We start from the raw sequence: 19,431 nt of genomic DNA, 5'->3' as shown, positions 1-19,431 counted from the left end.
GTGCCAAATTTATGAAGTTAAAGTCATTTTTTGGACGTGGAAACCTACTTTGCGTCAATGAGATGTAAAGTAGGCGTTCCAGTGCAAAAAATTACTCTAAGGCCCCAGCGCCTTACTTACCCTCCTGTGCAAAAATCACGCACGGGGGAAGGAGGGGTAAATAAATGGCGCAAAGCTTGCTTTGCACCATTTTTAAATGCCTGGGTCAGGGTAGGTGTTAGGGGACCCGTGGGCCTATTTACATGGTGGAACCCCATGGAATAAGCCCACAGGTGCCCTCCCTAGGCCCCAGGGACACCCCCACCCACACCAGAGGGACAGCGGAGGATGGGGGACCCCATACTAGGTAAGTATAGGTAAGTACAGGTAAGTTTATTTTCTTTTTAAAGTGCCATTGGGGGCCCTGAAATGGGCCCACCTATATGGCACTGGGTGCAATGGCCATGCCCAGAGGACCCTGGTCCCCTGTGCTGGCCATTGAGGTGGTGGGCATGACTCCTGTCTTTTCTGAGACAGGAGTCATGTTTTATGGATGGTTTTATGTCATAAAATGACTCTGGGCAGCTTAGTCTTTTTTTTTTCTTTAACCTGCCTAACGTCATTTTTTGGTGCAGAACCCCCTCCTTCCATACCACCAGCCCCACCCGACTAATGTAATTTTTTTAAGCTAACCTACCCTTTGCACCTGCTTGCACCATTCCATAAATATGGTGCCCAGCTGGTGCACAGAAATGGTGCAAGCCGGTGCTAAACTTTTTGGTGCAAATCTGCATTAGTGCAGTTTTGCCACAAAAAGTATAAAACAGGGCCTATGTTTATTATCGTTTTCTTTGAAAGGGGCAGGGCCACTGGGTGACGTGCTGAGCACTCCCCATTCACAGTGCATGTCTGTTTGGCCAGCCGGCTCAGGCCGGCCAAACACACATGGCTGTAGGCTCTCTCCAGCCACAGTAGCCTGCACAGGCTCCCAGTGTGCCTGGGAGCGCCCTGGCTGGGCACTCCCAGCCAATCGTGACGCTGCTCTGAGCAGCGTCAGAATTGGTGCAGGGCAGGCTGGGAGCCTGTGGCTGCAGAGGAGCGTTGAGGGACAACGAGCGGCGGTGGAGGTAAGTTTTTTTTTTTTTTTTATTAATTACATTTCCCTTCCTCCTCCCCCCTCCAGCACCACCCCACCCCACCCCCTCCACAGCCCGCAAGCCGCTACTGCTGTCTATCACCCACGGCCCAGTGAGAAGTGTTTCAAATGCCCTTGAGCTGATATTCTTCTAGCACCAGGTCTAATTACAGTTATTTCCCATTGTGTTGCGAATTGTGGCATAGATGTAGATTAATTCACCTGCTGAAGCAGATATGTTAATTAGAAATATTAAGGAGTGTTTATGCATTTTGATTAATAAGAAAATGATAGAAATACATAACACAGAAAAATTAAGGCGCACGTTTGAAAATGTGCCCATGGAGAGTGTTCACCAAGATTCATGAATTATATTAAAAATGAATATAAATATGTGAAATGTTGAAAATGCGTAATAATAATGTAGTAATATGTCATATTGAGATATATAACGTATGTTTTGCATTAAATTGTAGAACTAACTTAGCCGAAGTTGTTGCCTAGTTTTGCCAGGCCTTCTGCAGAAGCTGAATAACCATGGAATGTAAAGAAGCTGGTGTGCAGAACTGACTCTGAACTGCTCGTTGTTAATAAAGTCTGTTTAGCTAGAATATTCTGCGCTGAACTGACAGACAGGAGATGATGTAACTAGAGTATGTATCAAAATCTGTGTAAAGCAGACGAGATGTACTTTCCCAGGACTCGAACAATTGAGACACTGGATGGAGAAGAAGATGCAACATTTTCGATACCTGATGAGCCGGATGATGAGGACATCGTACAGTGAACCAGTCAACACCCTGAGAACAGCATAATATTAGAATTCATAGATTTGGAAAATTAAAGTTATTGGGTAGAGTAATAACTGGTGAATAACTGACCAATTAGGAATTGGGGGATGATCTGGGTAACTTTGATATAATGTCATGACAGAGGTGGAGAACTTCAGAACTGAATTGATGGAGAGATGTCAGAGGCAGATAATTGGGGAGAGACCTTTTTTCGAAATTGATGCAAGACTTTGTCGTTGGGCTCATGCTTTTGAGAGCCTGATGAGTTGTTGATCGATTGATGACCTGAAGACGAGGACTGACTTTGTTGCTGAGCCATTCCGTGGATAGGCAGCTATGATAATGTGACTGAATAACTTTTGTGCCTTTTCTTTCTAGGTACCAAATGTGCTGTCTATATCGTTTTGCTCTTAGTTAGATGTTTTTCCAAATTCATGTTCTAAACTGTTTTTGCATGAAGTCCCACATGCTAATGCTAATCCGGGTTAGGTGAGGGTCCCATGCTAAGATGTTGACACATACAGAGACAAATGATTGATGGACTGATTTGCTGAACTCTACTACTGATGTTGTCATATTCATCTTTGTTGGCTTATGCTGAAGCATAAACATGTATGTTTTTACAAATTCTGATTAGATTATGTTATTGGTGGTCACTAATGAATTAATTGAGTTGATTGAATAAAGGTTGATTTAAAATTGTAACCAATAGAGAAAGAAAAATTGTTAAAACGTATAATTGAGTTGTGGTTATTCGTGAAATGGTGGTGTTATTAACTGCTGAGTATTGTTTGCTTAATTGATATTGATCGGTGTATTGGATTAGTAATGGTCATCGATTACTACATAGCTAGGATATTCCATGCGAATCAAAAGGTTCATCAACCTATACGCGTCTCCTTGTAAGTTTACTTACTAAGGACCAGGTGCGCTAGCACACCTGATTCATTAAACCGAATCCAACCAGAATGCACCCTATGCTTTCCTCAAGGCAGACTTTATGCTTACTGTCAACGAATAAATGACTTAATATTTTTGAGTCATTAGCATTATTGTATTTATTATGATGGCAAAATGTAGTAAAAATCAATCAAATTCGAAAAGGTACTAAAATTCCAGATGTGTGGAGAAAGAATGTAGGTGATTTTATGGAAACATGAACATCTATAAAGCTTTCCTTTCTATTTCAAGGCACACCAATAACCACGGTTTTGGATTGTGATTTTTTGTTACTTTAGGTACTTCAAATGATATTATAATGTTTAAGGTTTTTAAAACTAAACAAAAACATAGAACAACACTTACACGCATAAAACCTATGTACGCGTTTTCTGTTCATCTCCTCTTCCGAGCCTACCATCCAATAAAGGCAGCATCAACAACAGACAATATACTTGACTCTGTTTTAAAAAATCACTGCTGTTCCCTCGTGCTTCCTGTATGCAAAGCAAGCTGACAGTATCAATGCCGTTCTTGATCCTAAACATAGTGTTAAATTGTGATAATATATAATCCGATTGACTGGAGAAATGTAAACTGTTCAACTCAAGATGGCCAAAGTATAAGAGAGCATGAGCACAACATCGGAGCCTGCTATATAAAGGCTCAATTCGCACAGAATATCCAGCGCCCCAGCAAAGGTGCTACGGATCCTAATGCAAACAAGAACAAGCATTGGCAAAGCAAATGGGTCTGGATATGAGAATCAATAATGTTTGAGTAAAACATCGTAATGTTTTAATAGCGAAGAGGCATGGCCACCAGACATTACAAATTGAGGGGTAGGAATATGCATATATGAATATTTGCAGCATGACATTTAGAAACTCAGCGTCTTTGTGAGCATTTGTAGCAGCAAATTCACAACGCATTGTTTTTTTGCTGTGTATTCCATGGCATATGTTTCCACTTGAGGCATAATCAAATTAAGTTTGTGTGGTACATATCATGTTTGTAAAATGCTAAAGCTAGAATTGGGCGGTATTGTACTACATGGAAGAGAGTACAGAGGCTCAATGGTCTTGACAGCAAAGTTCTGAAAGTATGTGCATACTTCTATCACACTTGAACGCATTACAATAATTATATAGGCTGGCACACAATTATGAAGGAAAGCCAAACCAGGATTCCAACCCAAGTAATGAGGTTAAAAACTTCTGTTAGAAGTGTCACTGTCTAGAGAGAGGTGCGAACAGCCCAACTGTCAAACTGACCCAGACAGGGAATCCACAAACAGGCAGTCACAGAATGGTTTAAGTAAGAAAATGCCCACTTTCTAAAAGTGGCATTTTCAAACACACAATCTCAAAACCAACTTTACTAAAAGATGTATTTTTAAAATATGAACTCAGAGACCCCAAACTCCACATGGCTATCTGCCCCGAAAGGGAATCTACGCTTTAATCATATTTAAAGGCAGCCCCCATGTTCACCTATGGGAGAGATAGGCCTTGCAACAGTGAAAACCTATATGTCAGGACATATAAAACGCATTAGTATTTATCCTACCTTAAACATACACTTCACCCTACCCATGGGGCTACCTAGGGCCTACCTTATAGGTGTCTTACATGTAAGAAAAGGAAAGGTTTAGCCTGGCAAGTGGGTACACTTGCCAAGTTGAATTGGCAGTTAAAATCTGCACACACAGACACTGCAGTGGCAGGTCTGAGCCATGTTTACATGGCTACTAATGTGGGTGGCACAACCAGTGCTGCATGCCCACTAGTAGCATTTGATTTACAGTCCCTGGGCACCTCTAGTGCGCTGTACTAAGGACTTACAGGTAAATCAAATATGCCAATCATGGTAATCCAATTACACATACATTTTACATAGGAGCACTTGGACTTTAGCACTGGATAGCAGTGGTAAAGTGCCCAGAGTAACAAAAACAGCAAAAACAGAGTCCAGCACACATCAACAACCTGGGAAACAGAGGCACAAAGTTAGGGGAGACCACACCAAGGATGCCAAGTCTAACACGTGTCCCCCCCCCAGCTGAAAGTGGGGAGCAACTACCCAAGCTCATGGGAGTTCTCATCACTAAGGCGGAATAATCTGGACAGACCATCAGCATTGGTGTGTTCTGTGCCAGAGCGGTGTTCCACCGTACAGTCAATCCCCTGTAGGGAAATGGACCACTTCAACAGTTTTGGATTCTCACTCCTCATCTGTGTTAACCATCTGAGGGGCCTGTGGTCGGTCTGAGCCCGGAATTGAGTCCCAAACAAATAGGGACTTAGCTTCTTCAGCGCCCAGACCACAGCAAAAGCTCCCCGCTCTATAGCATTCCACCTACGTTCCCTGGGAAGTAACCTCCTGCTAATAAGGGCTACCGGTTAATCTAGGCCCTCTTCATTAAGCTGTGAGAGTACTGCTCCAATACTATGCTCTGAGGCATCTGTTTGCACAACGAATTCCTTGGAATAGTCAGGTGCCTTCAGCACAGGTGCTGTGCACATGGCAGCCTTCAGGGCATCAAAAGCCGTCTGGCAAGACTCAGTCGAGATCACCTTTCTGGGCTTCTTTTTGGAGGTCAACTCTGTCAAGGGAGCAACAATTGTGCCATACCCCTTGACAAACCACCTATAGTAACCTGGAGACCTAAAAAGGCTCTCACTTCAGTCTGGGTCTTGGGAGGCTCCCAAGACAGAATGGTATCAATCTTTGGCTATAGGGGTGCCACCTGGCCAATCCCCACCTGGTGTCCCAAGTATACCAAAGAACCCTGCCCTCTTTGGCACTTGCTTGCCTTAATAGTGAGGCCTGCCTTTTGCAGGGCCTCCAACACTTTGCAGAGGTGTTACAAATGTTACTTCCATGTGGAACTGAAGACAGCAATGTCATCCAGGTAGGCGGCACTGAACTCTTCGAGCCCAGCCAACATCTGGTTGGCCAACCTCTGAAAGGTGGCAGGGGCATCTTTCATCCCAAATGGCATCACCTTAAACTGAAAGTGCCCTTCTGGGGTAGAAAATGCAGACCTCTCCCTGGCCCCCTCAGTCAAGGCAATCTGCCAATACCCAGACGTTAAATCAAATGTGCTGAGGTATTTGGCAGCTCCCAACCGATCTATGAGCTCATCAGCTCGGGGATGGGGTGCGCATCAGTTTTAGTAACCGCATTGAGACCCCGGTAGTCCATGCAGAACCGGAGTTCTGGGGTGGCACCAGGAGCAGCAGCCTTTGGGACCAAAACCACAGGGCTGGCCCAAGGACTGCTGGAATGCCCAATAACCCCTAGGGTTAACATCTTGGATACCTCATCCTTGATGCTAGCCCAGACCTTGTCAGTCACCCTGTAAACCTTTTATTTAATGGGTGTACTGTCCCCAGTGTCCACATCATGTGTGCACAAGTGTGTGACCCCTGGGATCAAGGAGAACAGTGAGGCGAACTGTCCCAACACCTGGCAACAGCCCCTCTGCTGCTCTGCAGTCAGGGAGGGGGAGAGGTTCACTGCCTCCACAGACCCATATTTCTCTCCTGCAGACAGGAGGTCAGGAAGAGGCTCACTCTCCTCCTCTACCTCATCATCTGTCGCTAGGAGCATGGACAACTCTGTCCACTCAAAGTGTGGCTTGAGCTGGTTACCATGCAGGACCCTTAAAGGGTTCCTAGGAGTCTGCAAGTCCACCAGGTAGGTGACTTCATTCTTGCGCTCCACCACTTCAAATGGCCCAGTCCACTTGTCCTGGAGCGCCATAGGCTCCACTGGTGCCATCACCCACACTTTCTGACCAGATTGAAACTTGACCAGAGTGGCATTTTGGTCATATCAGCGTTTCATATCCTCCTGGCTTGCTTCTAGGTTCTCCTGTGCAAGACTCCTGAAGCGGGCAGACTGGTTTCTCAAAGCCAGCATGTAACGGAATACATCCTGGGGGGGTTTACTAGGAGGTTTTTCCAAAGCCTCCTTTACGAGACTTAAAGGTCCCCTCACAGGGTGGCCATAGATCAGCTTAAAAGGAATAAAGCCAAGTCCCTTTTGAGGCCTCTCCCTGTAAGTGAACAGAAGGCATAGCAAGAGGACGACCCACTTCCGCCTCAAGGGCTCTAACAGGCCCATTATCATGTCCTTCAAGGTGCGGTTGAATCTCTCGACCAGACGACTGCTTTGGGGATGGTAAGGTGTGGTAAACTTGTAGGTTACCCCACACACCTTCCACTGAGACTTAATATACGTTGATTTGAAGTTGGTACCCTTATCGGACACCACTTTCTTGGGGAACCCCATGTGGGTAAAAACTCCCATCTAGGTACGGCCCACCACAGGGGCAATGATTGATCTTAAAGGAATGGCTTCTGGGTACGGGGTGGCATGGTCCACCAAGACCAGGATAATAAACCTGTTGCCCAAGGCTGTCGTGGGTTCCAGAGGCCCCACAATGTCAATACCAACCCTTTTAAAGGGGGCACTAACAACAGGAAAAGGTTAGAGGGGAGCTTTAAATTTCCCCCCACTCTTGCCACTTGCCTGACAAGTTGGGCAAGACCTACAATGAGCATCAGAGTGCCTGCGCATCTGGGGCCAATAGAACTGGGTGACAAGCTGCTCAAAGGTCTTGTCCTGTACCAAATGACCAGCTAAAGGCAAGTCATGAGCCAGACCCTGTAGGAAGGCTCTGAAGCACTAGGGTACCACCAGCACACGGGCTGACCAAGGCTCAGGAACCTTAGGCACGCTATATGGGAGGCCATCCTCCCAGTAAATCAAATGTGATCCTGGCTCCTTGCCATCCGCCTGGTCTGCTTCTGCAAACCCTCCAGAGTAGGGCATGACTTCTGTGCCTCACAGAATGCTTCACTGGTGGGCTCCCCCTCCTGCTGCCACTTTGACAACTCAGGGACCTCACCCAGTTCAGCCACCTGTTCCCCTGTAGCCTCCAAGGCCTCCCCCTCAGGTTCAGCCTCCTCCTGGACCGTGGGGACTTCTGGGGCCGGTTTCCCGCACCCCTTGCCCTTCCTCCTTCTGGCAGACACCTGGGCCACTCTTTCAGTCTTCAGGGTCTCCTGATCACCCTGACGGGCTGCCATAGACCTGGTGGATACTCATACCCACCCAGGCAGACCCAACATCTCCAAGTGTGACCTGTGTTCCACCTGCTTCCAAGGGGAATCCATTGCCAAGCAAACAATCCACAGAAATGGTCGGACTTACAGCTACCTTCAAGGAACCTGAGACCCCCCTCCATTCAGAGGGAACCTGCGCCACTCTGCACAGGTGCTCTGAGTTGTCTACCACAACTATTTGGTGAAGTACCCGGGGGTCTATCTGATCTTCAGACACCAGGTGACTCCTTACTGTAGTCACACTGGCTCCTGTGTCTCTCAGAGCCTCCACCCTCTGTCCATTGATGGTCACCCACTGCCTGTACTTCTTAGTGTTCTCAGGCACTAGGGTTCTCTGGACCATCTCACTGTGCCCTTGTGAGACAAGGGTCATCTCAGCTGGCTCCCACCCACCTGGAACCAACTCCTCCCCAAACGCTACACTAGCCAAACCCTGGGACTGCTCACCAGTGGGTGCCGGTGTACTCTTGGGGCATTTGGGGTCTCCCCTCACATGACCCACTTGGTCACATGCATAGCACTTACATGGGGGACCCCCTGCCACAGGTTTCCCCTTGGAGAACCATGGCTTCTTCTCACTGGGGAGCTGGGAATCCTTACCCTGGAAATCAGATCGGGCCCTGTAGAGAACTCCCCCTGTTTACCCTTACCCCCCTTTCTTCTGAGAAGGACACTGCCCACACTTGGCATGGTTTCCCCCATACCTCTTCTGGACCCTGGTGCTCTTCCAGTGGTCCACATCCTGCGCAAGCTTCCTGGGGCCAGTCAGCTTGCTGTCAATTAGGTGTTGGTGCAGCTCTGGAAAACATAAACTGTACAAGTGCCCCCAAGCAATCGAATTGTAAAGCCCCTCATACATTGTCACCTTACTGTCCTTCACCCAACCATCTAGTCATCTGCAGAATGAATCAACACATTGCAACCATGTTTGGGACTCCTTCTTCTTATAGGACCTAAATTTGTCCTTATACTGATCAGGGGTGAGACCATACCTAGTGATCAGAGCGTCCTTCATGATAGGGTAAGTGAGCCCCTGGGGATCCCCTAAGGATGTCAGAGTATCCCCTCCCTCTACCTCAAAGTGCTTCCACAGACCCACCTCCCAATGAGCTTCAGGGACCAGATTCATATGAGAGCAGACTCATACCCCTTAAGCCACAACAGTATGTCATCCTCCCTTTTGTAATCTTTCACAAGGTCCTTAGGAATGTGCACCCTCTTCTCAGGCTGCACTGTGATGTTACTGCCACCATCCCTACTAGACTGGCTCCTCCGATCCAGCTCCCTCAAGCTGAGCTCATGAGCCAACAATACCTTTTTCTCCTCTACGGCCATCCTCATTTTCTCCAACTCCAACTGGTGAGCCCTCTCTGCCTGTCTGTCCTGCAACTCTTCAGGAGGCAGACCCTTCGATGTGACACTGCTACCTGCCCTGGAGACCCTCCCCCCGGACAGAACAGGCCCACCCACAATACCATTCTGAATACTCTGCACTTCCTCCTCACCCTCATCCTCATCCTCTGTGTGCCCCTCAGGCCCTCAGTGCCTTTTGCAGCTCCTCCTTCCTGGTGGAGCTCTTAATGGGGCAGGAAAGATCCTTACAGAACTGTTTCAATTGGGCCACTGTGTAACTCTCCAGTTTCCCTAAATCAAAAGCAGCTCCAGCTGATGCATCTCCAGACTGAGACATGGTAAAAAGTCAATAGAAGTGCAAAGTTCCAAAGGCAGAAAACAAGTTCCCAATGAAGTTCAAAAGTCAATCAAGGATTACCACAAAATGGAATTAGGGAAAAATACAAAAAAAGAAAAAAATTAAAATCACAAGACAAGCAGTATGTGGGCATGTAGTGGTCTGCACTGAAAACAGTAGTGTACACTTAATCACTGTATGTCAAGTACAAATACAAGTCCAATCCCAACCGCTGATCACCAATGTTAGAAATGGGGTCTTTGGTTGGCAGTCAGTTTACCCCCTGTCCAAACAAGGACCCTCACTCTAGTCAGGTTAAAGGAGACTCACCCTCAGTTAACCCCCGCTCACCCCCTTGGTTGCTTGGCACAAGCAGGCAGGCTTAACTTCAGAGTCTAGGTGTACATATTTGTACCAACACACAGTAACTCAGTGAAAACACTACAAAATGACACAACACAGGTTTAGAAAAATAGGAAATATTTATCTAAACAAAACAAGACCAAAACTACAAAAAATCCAACATACACAAGTCAAGTTCTTAATTTTAAAAGCAAAAGAGTCTTGAATCCTTGAGAAAACAGTAAAAACACTGTTAGCGTTGAAAAGTACCTGGGTAGCGTCAAAATAACACGCACGAGCGAGTGTGCCTCTGAAAAGGCTAGCGATGCGTCGATTTCTCATCGCCAAGCAAGACCGAGCATCGTTTCTCTTCCTCCGGTCACGTGCGTCATTTTCCCTCTCCGCAGGAGAGCGATGCGTTGATCCGGGCAAGCACTCGGGTCCGGGCAGGCGTTGAGTCGTTTTTCTGCGCCCAGCAAGGTTTGTGTCGAAAATCCTGCTGCACGGTATCAGCAAAACTGTGCTATGTGGGTTGCGACATTTTCAGTCTCCATCAGTGGGCCTTGCGCATCATTTCTCCAGCTGTGTGCATCGATCTTCCAGCCGCAATGCCGGTGGAGCGTTAATTTTAGCCGCGAAGCCGGCGGCGCATCGTTTTTTAGCCGCGTCTCGGAAGGTGCATTGATATTTTCCCCGCACGGCGGTCTCTGGGTGGATTTTCAATCTTGGTCTGCCAGCTTCACCTGCGCAGAATGTAGTAGAGCAGCACAGCATGGAGTGGAGTGGCATAGACTATAATAACATAGAGCAGAGTGGCATAGAGTGGCACAGTTTGGAGTGGTGTTGAGTGGAGTGGAGTGGAGTAGAGGGGCGTGAAGGAGAGTGGCATAGAAATTAGTATTGTAGAGTGGTGTTGAGTGGCGTGGAGTAGACTGGAATGGCGTAGGGTAGAGTGGAGTGGCGTACAGTGCAGTGGAGTGGGGCAGAGTGGTGTAGAGTAGAGTGTCATGGAATGGCCTAGAGTGGAATGGAGTGGCACAGAGTAGAGTGGCATACAGTAGAGTGGCTTAGAGTGGAGTGGCATTGATTGAAGTGCCATAGAGTAAGTACAGTGACAGTGTGTGGACTGAAGTGCTTATTGTGGCATTATGTGGAGTGGCATGGCGTGGAGTGGTGTGGTGTGGCACAGAGTGGGCTGGATTGGTGTGGAGTGGAGTGGCACAGGGTGATGTGGCATAGAGTGGAATAGCGTATAGTAAAGTGGACTAGTGTAGAGTAGAGTGGCATTGAGTCGAATGGTATAGAGTGGAGTGGCGTAGAGTGGAGTGGCATAGAGTAGAGGTGTGTACAGTAGAGTGTCTTCAAGTGAAGTGGTATCGAGTGAAGTGGCATAGAGTAAGTGGAGCGGCATACAGTAGATTGGAGTGGTGTAGAGTGGAGCTGCGTAGAGCAGAGTGGCATAGAATAGAAACGAGTGACCTAGAGTAGAGTGGAGTTGCGAAGAGTATAAGGGGTGTAGAAGAGAGTGGTGTAGAGTGGAGTGGTTTAGAGTGGATTGGCATAGACTGCTGTAGGGTGGTTTGGCATAGAGTGGCATTGTATGAACTTGAGTACTTATAATGGCAATATCTGGAGTGGTGTGGCATGGTGTGGAGGGAGAGGTGTGGCATGCCACAGAGTGGATTGAAGTGCCATGGACTGTCACAGAGTGGTGTAGCATAGGGTGGTGTAGAGTAAAGTGGACTGGTGTAGAGTAGAGTGGAGTGGCGCAGAGTAGGGTGGCATAGACTAGAGTGGAGTGGAATAGAATAGAGTGGCAAAAAGTAGAATGGTGTGGAGTGATGTAGAGTGAAGCGGCATAGAGCAAAGTGGCATAATGGGTGTAAGTAACTTAAACAAGGAACTAAACTTAAAATCATTGTAGAGGTATGAGCCATAAAATGGATGAATGGATGAGAGGCAATGAAAATAGATGTACGGCAGCAAGCATCATTATGGTGTAAATGTATTGTTAGTGTGGCATTTATACATTATAATGGCTTAATCTGACCCATGAGTAAGCCATTTATACAGGCATATATAAACAATGTTCAAAAAAGCATTTGAAAACAGAACAAATATAGAAATAGAAAGCAGCATGAGAACAGGAAGCAGAGGCGGTGCCCTGAATAGTACTTGTATGGTGATAAGCGATATAAAAATATTTAAAAAATGTATATAAAAAGTGCAGCTGTGAAATTGCAGAAGAAATGTGACAGGATCACCCCTACCCTGGTGGGACTACACTGGCTCTGCTTCCTGGCATCTGCCATCTTTAAAGGCAGCTGCATCATCTATTAAGCCATCACCCCAGCACCACTGCCTATCTTACTGACAAGCTCTCCAACTCCATTGACTATTGGCATACCTACAGCAGCACATATCAGATTGACAAAGAATTGAAAAAACAAGACATCAGGCCTTCTCCATCAAGACACCAAGGCGCATATTTATCCTTTTTTTGCACCACATTACTGTCATTTATTGACGCAAAATCGACGCAAACTTACAAAGTGCAATTGTATTTTGTAATTTTTCGCCGCTTTTGCGTCAAAAAAGACGCAAATGCGGCGCAAAAAAAAGTATAAATGAGGGCCCGGGATCTGGATCAACATTATCGATCATGACTGCCCTAACCCTTCTCCAGTTTAGGGAGGAGCTGACAACACGTTAAAGAACACGGTGTCATGATGCAGTAACAGTTCACTTTCCCTCTTCAACTGAGTTACCACTCCAGTCACACACTGGCTGTGTCTGCCTTTGACCCTGTTAAAGTGATCTTCCGCCTTTTGGGTAGTTTAATGCTATATAAATACCATATAAAAACAAACATCGTCAAAAACTGCGGACACTACATCATGGTGGTATGATACAGTACTCATGGAAAGAACAACAACTTCCCTTCATAGACCTCATTGAAAGGGATACATTTAAAAAATTATCCCAATGAAGTTAAATGTAAACTTTTGGTGGCAGGAAGAATCTATCACCAGAGAGCATGATTTAATTAAATTGAATTCTGTTTAGTAAATGTGTTTGATTACCTCAGTGGTCCTTGATAATCCAAGTAACTATGGGTGAATAGTGAACATATGGGTGAACCTCAACCTCATCTCAGTTACTTTCAATCTGTACTATCAAGACGTTATTGATAGCCCTTTTAGAAACTTTTAGCTGAAGCCAGGACACTGTATAGGACCTGACTGAAGGGCTTTGTGAACATAAAGGCACTGCTTGCATGTGTCATAAGAGACCTGGATAGTGAAAACCATCTTGATCAGATATTCCATCCATGTGAGGAATTACAAATGAGAAATGTGAAGAAAATACTTCAGTAACCTTTACATGTCAATAAAATAAACATGAAAACTAGATGCATTTTCTTTTCTTGTGCCTCTTTTTTAAAACCATAAGACATTATTAGATGAAACCAACAATAATAAAATATGATATGGAGCACTGGGTGAACAACCCCTGATTCTGTAAATCAATACGGGTTGAACTGGTACTGTATGTAACTGGTACTATGTGTTAAATCTTAGTACCTATATTCGGAGAGCCTAATTGTTGAGTAAAGATCAAACATCTGTAAGATTGTGCAGGTGATGTGCTACAATGTAAGAGGCAAATAGGGTACTTTGTGCTTCTGCAAGATGGGGCCAGTTGTTGTAGATTGTATGTGTGTTTGGAAAGATACCAAACCTTGTATCATTAAACATTTGGTTGAACACATAGACAATGAATGGCAATGGATGGAGGTTTGTAAAACTCAATACTTAACTTAATGTATCATATTGTTTAAACAATTAATGAAATGTATGCTTTTAGGAGAGCGTTTTTCTCTGAAACAAACACGTTTATTGTTTGACATTTATTTTGACAGTTACTAAGGCCTGGAAGACAAGAATGGCAGAGGTTGAAAGCGGCAGGTATGTCCACTGGTGAGTTATAAATTACACCAAAAGATGTTACAGTGTCCCAATAGATAAAAAAACAAATATTGTGCTTAAGTCCCTATGTGTTAGTATATTGATGCCTCATTTAGAAGGCGCCCAATCACCCTGTAATCAGAGTCTTTAGTGACTTTGTCAATACATCTTAATTTAAAGTGAATTCATTGTTTGTAACGTTATTCATGTAGTCTTATGGGTAAGTATATGTACTCTGAAGAATGTTTAGCATGTGGCTAGCAGGCAATGTGATGCAACAAAGGGCCACGTGTAAGCTTTGGCAGACTCACTCCCATACGGGGGCGGTGGCTTGTTTTAAAACGTGACCACTTTGAAAGGGAATTATGGCTGAAAATGCACCTGCCGACATCTGAGGATCAGTTTTGCCAAATATTCAATACTGGCTGAGGAGCCAGGCCACCGTAGCCCAGTTAGCTTTTTATTCTTTTCGAAAAACAAACCAGAGATAAAGAGGTTTGTTTTTAGAAAATAAAACAAAACACATGTTCCTGATACACAGGGCATTCCTTCTTGTGTTTGAGGGATTTTTTTTTCGGCTCATGAACAGAAAAAAATCAGCATCTTAAGATTCCCCTTGCAAAGGGCAGGCTTTACGATGTTAAAATGTTGGCATCTGCTTGCCTACCTCTAAGTGAGTGGTGGGCAGTACTTAACAACTCCTGATTCATGACAGACATCCTACTGCCATCTACCTCTAGATGAGGTCCTAATTGTTTAGATTTGTACGATTTATGAGTTCCCTTCAAACCTCAATTGCATCTATGCTCTGAAGCTTAAAATTGGTCAAAAAAATATTTTTTCATGTGGTTAGTGCCAGATTGTTCAGTTTCGATTGCTTTGAGTATGTCCAGTTGATGTTACTAAGGATCTGGCATGCAAAGACTGTAGTTGTGGGACCTGTCGGCCCGGTGTGGTGGCTGGGTGGTCACAGTGAAATTAAGTTGGTCCAGTAAACATAAGACAACATACATGTTGAGCATTACTAGACAGAACTCCTGGAGGATGGCGCTGGTTGATAATACACCAGGTTTGGTCCTTTGAAACCATAAATTGTCTGGGTATTGGTTTAATTTGTGTGTCAGATTGGGTTCGGAGGAACAAGAGAGTGGCAAAAGGAGACTGCAAAGAGGAACTATAGGAGTAAATCCAGTATTTTGTGGGGTTACAAAGGTTGATTGTAAGTTTTGTTCTGATCTGTATCAATAGTTAGGCATGCTGTATTGCTTAGGCAGGTTGTTGAAGAGTTGTGGGACTGACATCATTTACCTCTATTCGAGTCTAGTTTTGGGGGTGACCAGGAGATCTTCTACTAAGCGTAGTCTATGTATTGGGCTGTTTTGAACAACTGTCTCTTGCTGCTGTGTCTTCAATAATATTTTTCTTCATGGTTCCTTTTATGAGCAGAGATACATGGAGGAACATTTACTAAAATTTCGTGCAACGCATGGCAGCAAGCAAAGTTGCTGCACTCCATTGTGTGAAAGGGAGGGAGGAAGGAATGCCCCATATTTGCTAAGATATGTATCAATTTTGATCTCTCCTTGTGCTGGTGCACTATGTGCAGCCTAGTGCTAACACAGGCTTGCCCTATAGTACAAGGGTGCTTGTGTTATTACAGACTTGATTTTTTTTGTACTGGAAGGTAAACCCTCCTGCACAAAACAATCTTTAGAGGCATCTTCCTCTTTCCACATAGAAACAGGAAATAATTGGGCAGGTGTAGCATTTTGATGCGTTCCCTGGTTTACATGTCTTTGTAAATCTGGAAATGAGCCAAAATCCATGGGTTGATGCATGAGAATGCCAATGATCCACCAATTGAATGCCTCCCAGTTCAAATGTAACTAACACAGCACAATCAGCTGTCTTGTGTTACATTTCTTTACAAAGCCACGCAAGCCCCCATAAACCAGGCATTGAATGGCTTTGTAAATGTAACTGAAGCCTTTGCGTTGTCTTCGTGTCACCTTGTGAGCTGCAAGGACAACGCAAAGGCATGGGCCATTATTTTCAGTGTCTTTATTCTGGCTTTATTTATCTCCTGCCATAAACAAAAGTATGGCCTTGCTAGCAGTCTATCTTTTAAAAAGTATAGGGCAATGTAGAAATCTCCAAATGATCTAGCTTAGATGAAAGCAATCTTATTTATTTTCATGCCTCTGGTATATTTGACCACAAAGTGAAAATCCGAAAAGTCCGTTTTATAAGTGTCCTCAATAGTGTAAAAAAGCTATCTTGGGTACTGGTGCAAGCAAGGTAAATTGGCCTCCGGCCACTGTCTAGACAGTATATAGAATCCATAATTTGGGTGCACTGGGTCTCTTCCAGCACTGGGCCCCAGGACTGCACTTGCTGCACTTTCAATAGCTATCCCCCTAAGTACCTTAGAGTTGCTTATCTGTGCCTCTTTTTTTTACCACAAATCTATGAAAAGTATCAGAAACCCCTTATCCACACCCCATCTCCATGATTTTGTAAGGTCAACGTGGTCCACAAATTGTAAACTCTATGAAGACCTATGACTCAGAAACACAGACCACAGTTGTTCCATTGACTATCACTTTAGCCAAAAAGTTGAGAACCATTTTCAGTAGTTCTTTAATAATCTAACATTGATATCCCGTTTTATTTCTCACTATTGCTACCAAATTGTCAAGTTTATGAAATCTAACAAGACCGTCCATCATTTAACTCTTAATTTAAGATTATGATTAGGGTCACCATTATTGACCTGCACCAAATGTCTTGTTACTCACTGACATATTTATGGTCGTTTGTCTGAACTAGTTCGGTTCTATGTACTCTCAGCTATAAATACTACTGTTGCACTGAACCCTAAGAAGGTGAGAAAAAATGCCTCAAGTGTGATGATCTAAAGTCTGTGACTTTGACTAAGTAGGGCAATAAAAAGTCATAATTTTAACTTCTTGATTTACTAACATCATTGTAGATTCCACATACTCAGATCAAATGCCTTTATCCTTGTTTGATACATTGTAACACTATTAGTCAGGCAACCATGATAATACATGGCAGATTATCTCCAGTCCCAGGAATAGATATTTACTACATCAGTATGTGTAAGGTCTTTGATTTTATAGGGTGGGATTTCCTGTGAACTGCCTGAGCTTCTCTTAGATTTGGAGACATTTTTGTAAAGATAGCGAAGGTCTTCTGCAATATTTCTATAGGTATAGATGTAAAGAATAAAGGTGAGTCATCCTTTTTTGTTCTGGAGAAGGTAACTAGAAAAAGCTCTCCCCTGTTACTGTTATTATGGGCCTGTGACATGGAGGCTTAGGGAGTCGTGAGAAAGAAAAATGAGTTCACAAATTGTATTGGCTATAGAAGTGAAATGCCTAAGGTTTCTTTTCTACACCTATGGCTGTTCTTTAAAATGGTTAGCTATGTTTATCTAATGACTACCAAGATCTGGTGTTGTATCCAGTGGTCATTGTGTTATGAGTCCTCGTGCTGCATGGAAGGATATTGCCTCACAGGTGCTGTTTGAATTGCAAAATATGTCAATAAACAGGGTTCAGTGGGCCTTTCAGGCCTCTGGGACTTGTGCGACTGTACCTGTTGTACCAATTGAAGCTGCACCCCCAGTCCTCCAGAATTTACCCTCAATGAATCCAGGAACAATATTTGTAAATGGTGATTTTTCATCTGCCTCCACCACTTTGCCTTGTCTGTAAAGGGCAGGATATACACATTTGCAGTATTACTTAAAAAGTATTTTGATCTTTTTGGAGAACTATAGATCCATATTGGAAAAGATCTCTTCTCCGAAATGTCAAATACAGTATAATGCCTCTCTGCTGGCAAAGATCCACATACTGAAGATGATTATTCTGCCAAAGATGTTGTATGAACTGTATATTCGAGTTATGTAGCATCTTATTTTATGAGCTTAAAAAATGGTAAATGGTGGTGTATCAATAAAACTTTAAAGGAAGGTGCTGCTTTTGGCTGGAAATATAGAAATATGTGTTGACATATCTAAAGTGAACAAGAGACCACAACACAATATAATAACACAAGTAAAACACCCATGCAACAAAAAATAATAGGAAACAACACAACAAAACAGTTGAAACCAAATACAACACACAAACTACAGAACAACACAAAAACAAGACAGTCCAACATTGCAATGTGACACTCTCACTCTAAAGTGATAGCCAAATCCACTGGAAAGCATCACCACGACCCTCGGTGAAGAAACACTAGGCAAAGAAAATACTCTTACTAAGTTTCATCTTACACTCGCTACAATAACAGACTACCACTGCACAGAAACAACAACATACAAGTTGACCTTCCAGAATCTGTTGCTTTATCTTCTTATCCCCTGCTTCTTTGGCTATTGAACTCACACCGCAGAAACGCCCTGTCTTGTGTTCCAGCAGAACTTGCAAATCAACAGGTCTTCATTGGACTGGCCATTGCATATTCCCAGCAAGATTAGTCCCATTAATACTTCAAGAATATGCAGGGACCACCACAACAATTATTGTGCCCTATAGAACACACATATGCCTCCTAATAAACTCAGGTTTCATTCCACATGCCATTGCATGGCCAAGGTACTACTGAGGTAGATATCAGTTCAAGGGCATTCCTACAGTGAGAGTAATGGTGAATGGGGTGTCCAGTTGTGGCGTAAGGTTTCATTGGTTGAAGAAAAGTTGTAAGTGAGGTCCTCATCTTGACAACCTAAACTAGCTCCCCTTTGTCAACAGGGAAAATGCCCAGGAAGTAATTGAAAGAATTCCCGAGCTATACAGAGCCGACGACTTTTAACAATGGGAGGATTGTGTGAACTTTGCAAAGCTGTGCTGCTGATGCTGTCAGTCCTAAAGTTCAGTCAGAGCGCTCATGGAATGCAGAGAAGTGGATATTTTCTCCACAGCCCGCCATCCCACCTGTTTTCCAGTAGATTTACATTATCCCTTCCTCTAAGCCTTCTGCCAGCCTTCAACCAATAAGATGGAGTAAACCTCAGTGGTGACAAAAAAGGTTTCTTGTGCCATGCTTGCATAAATCTTAACTGAGGTGTCGAGGGGGGGTCTTCTCTTTAAAGTGGCCCAGAGTGTAAAGCATCCTGTACATGCCTATTAGACTGCTGCAATAGGTTGCTTCTACTAACTTTTCCAAAACTAAACACAGATTTCGCTCACCCTTTTTTCTCGGAATGGATGGTAAATTCCACTCCGCCGGCAGAGTTGGCAGAATTTTGGTCACCCTGATGTTATGCTTGTAATGCAGAGACCCAGGCAAAGTCCACCAAAATTCCACCAATGGCCCCGTGGCTGATTTTTTTCTGGCGAGCGCATGCAAGAGCTGACATCCCCTAGCACTATTTTTGGGCACTGGGGGGGCACCCGTTGAGATTTTCCACCATGAA

At 44.3% G+C, this 19,431-nt stretch overlaps 1 long non-coding RNA gene across 2 annotated transcripts in view; it reads left to right on the top strand.

The window, feature by feature from the left end:
- Positions 1 to 19,431, top strand: part of LOC138287115 (uncharacterized) — a 116,788-nt gene that overhangs the window by 74,565 nt on the left and 22,792 nt on the right. The window contains exon 3 of one of the 2 annotated variants that reach the window (XR_011202171.1): positions 13,934 to 13,979. This is a non-coding gene — a long non-coding RNA (uncharacterized lncRNA). Of the gene's footprint in view, positions 1 to 13,933; positions 13,992 to 19,431 lie in introns of both variants that reach the window. The other variant, XR_011202170.1, reaches the window with a different exon arrangement.

The sequence above is a fragment of the Pleurodeles waltl genome, chromosome 1_1, assembly GCF_031143425.1.
Source record: "Pleurodeles waltl isolate 20211129_DDA chromosome 1_1, aPleWal1.hap1.20221129, whole genome shotgun sequence".
Taxonomy (NCBI): Eukaryota; Metazoa; Chordata; class Amphibia; order Caudata; family Salamandridae; genus Pleurodeles; species Pleurodeles waltl.
This window is presented reverse-complemented; position numbering and strand designations above follow the sequence as displayed.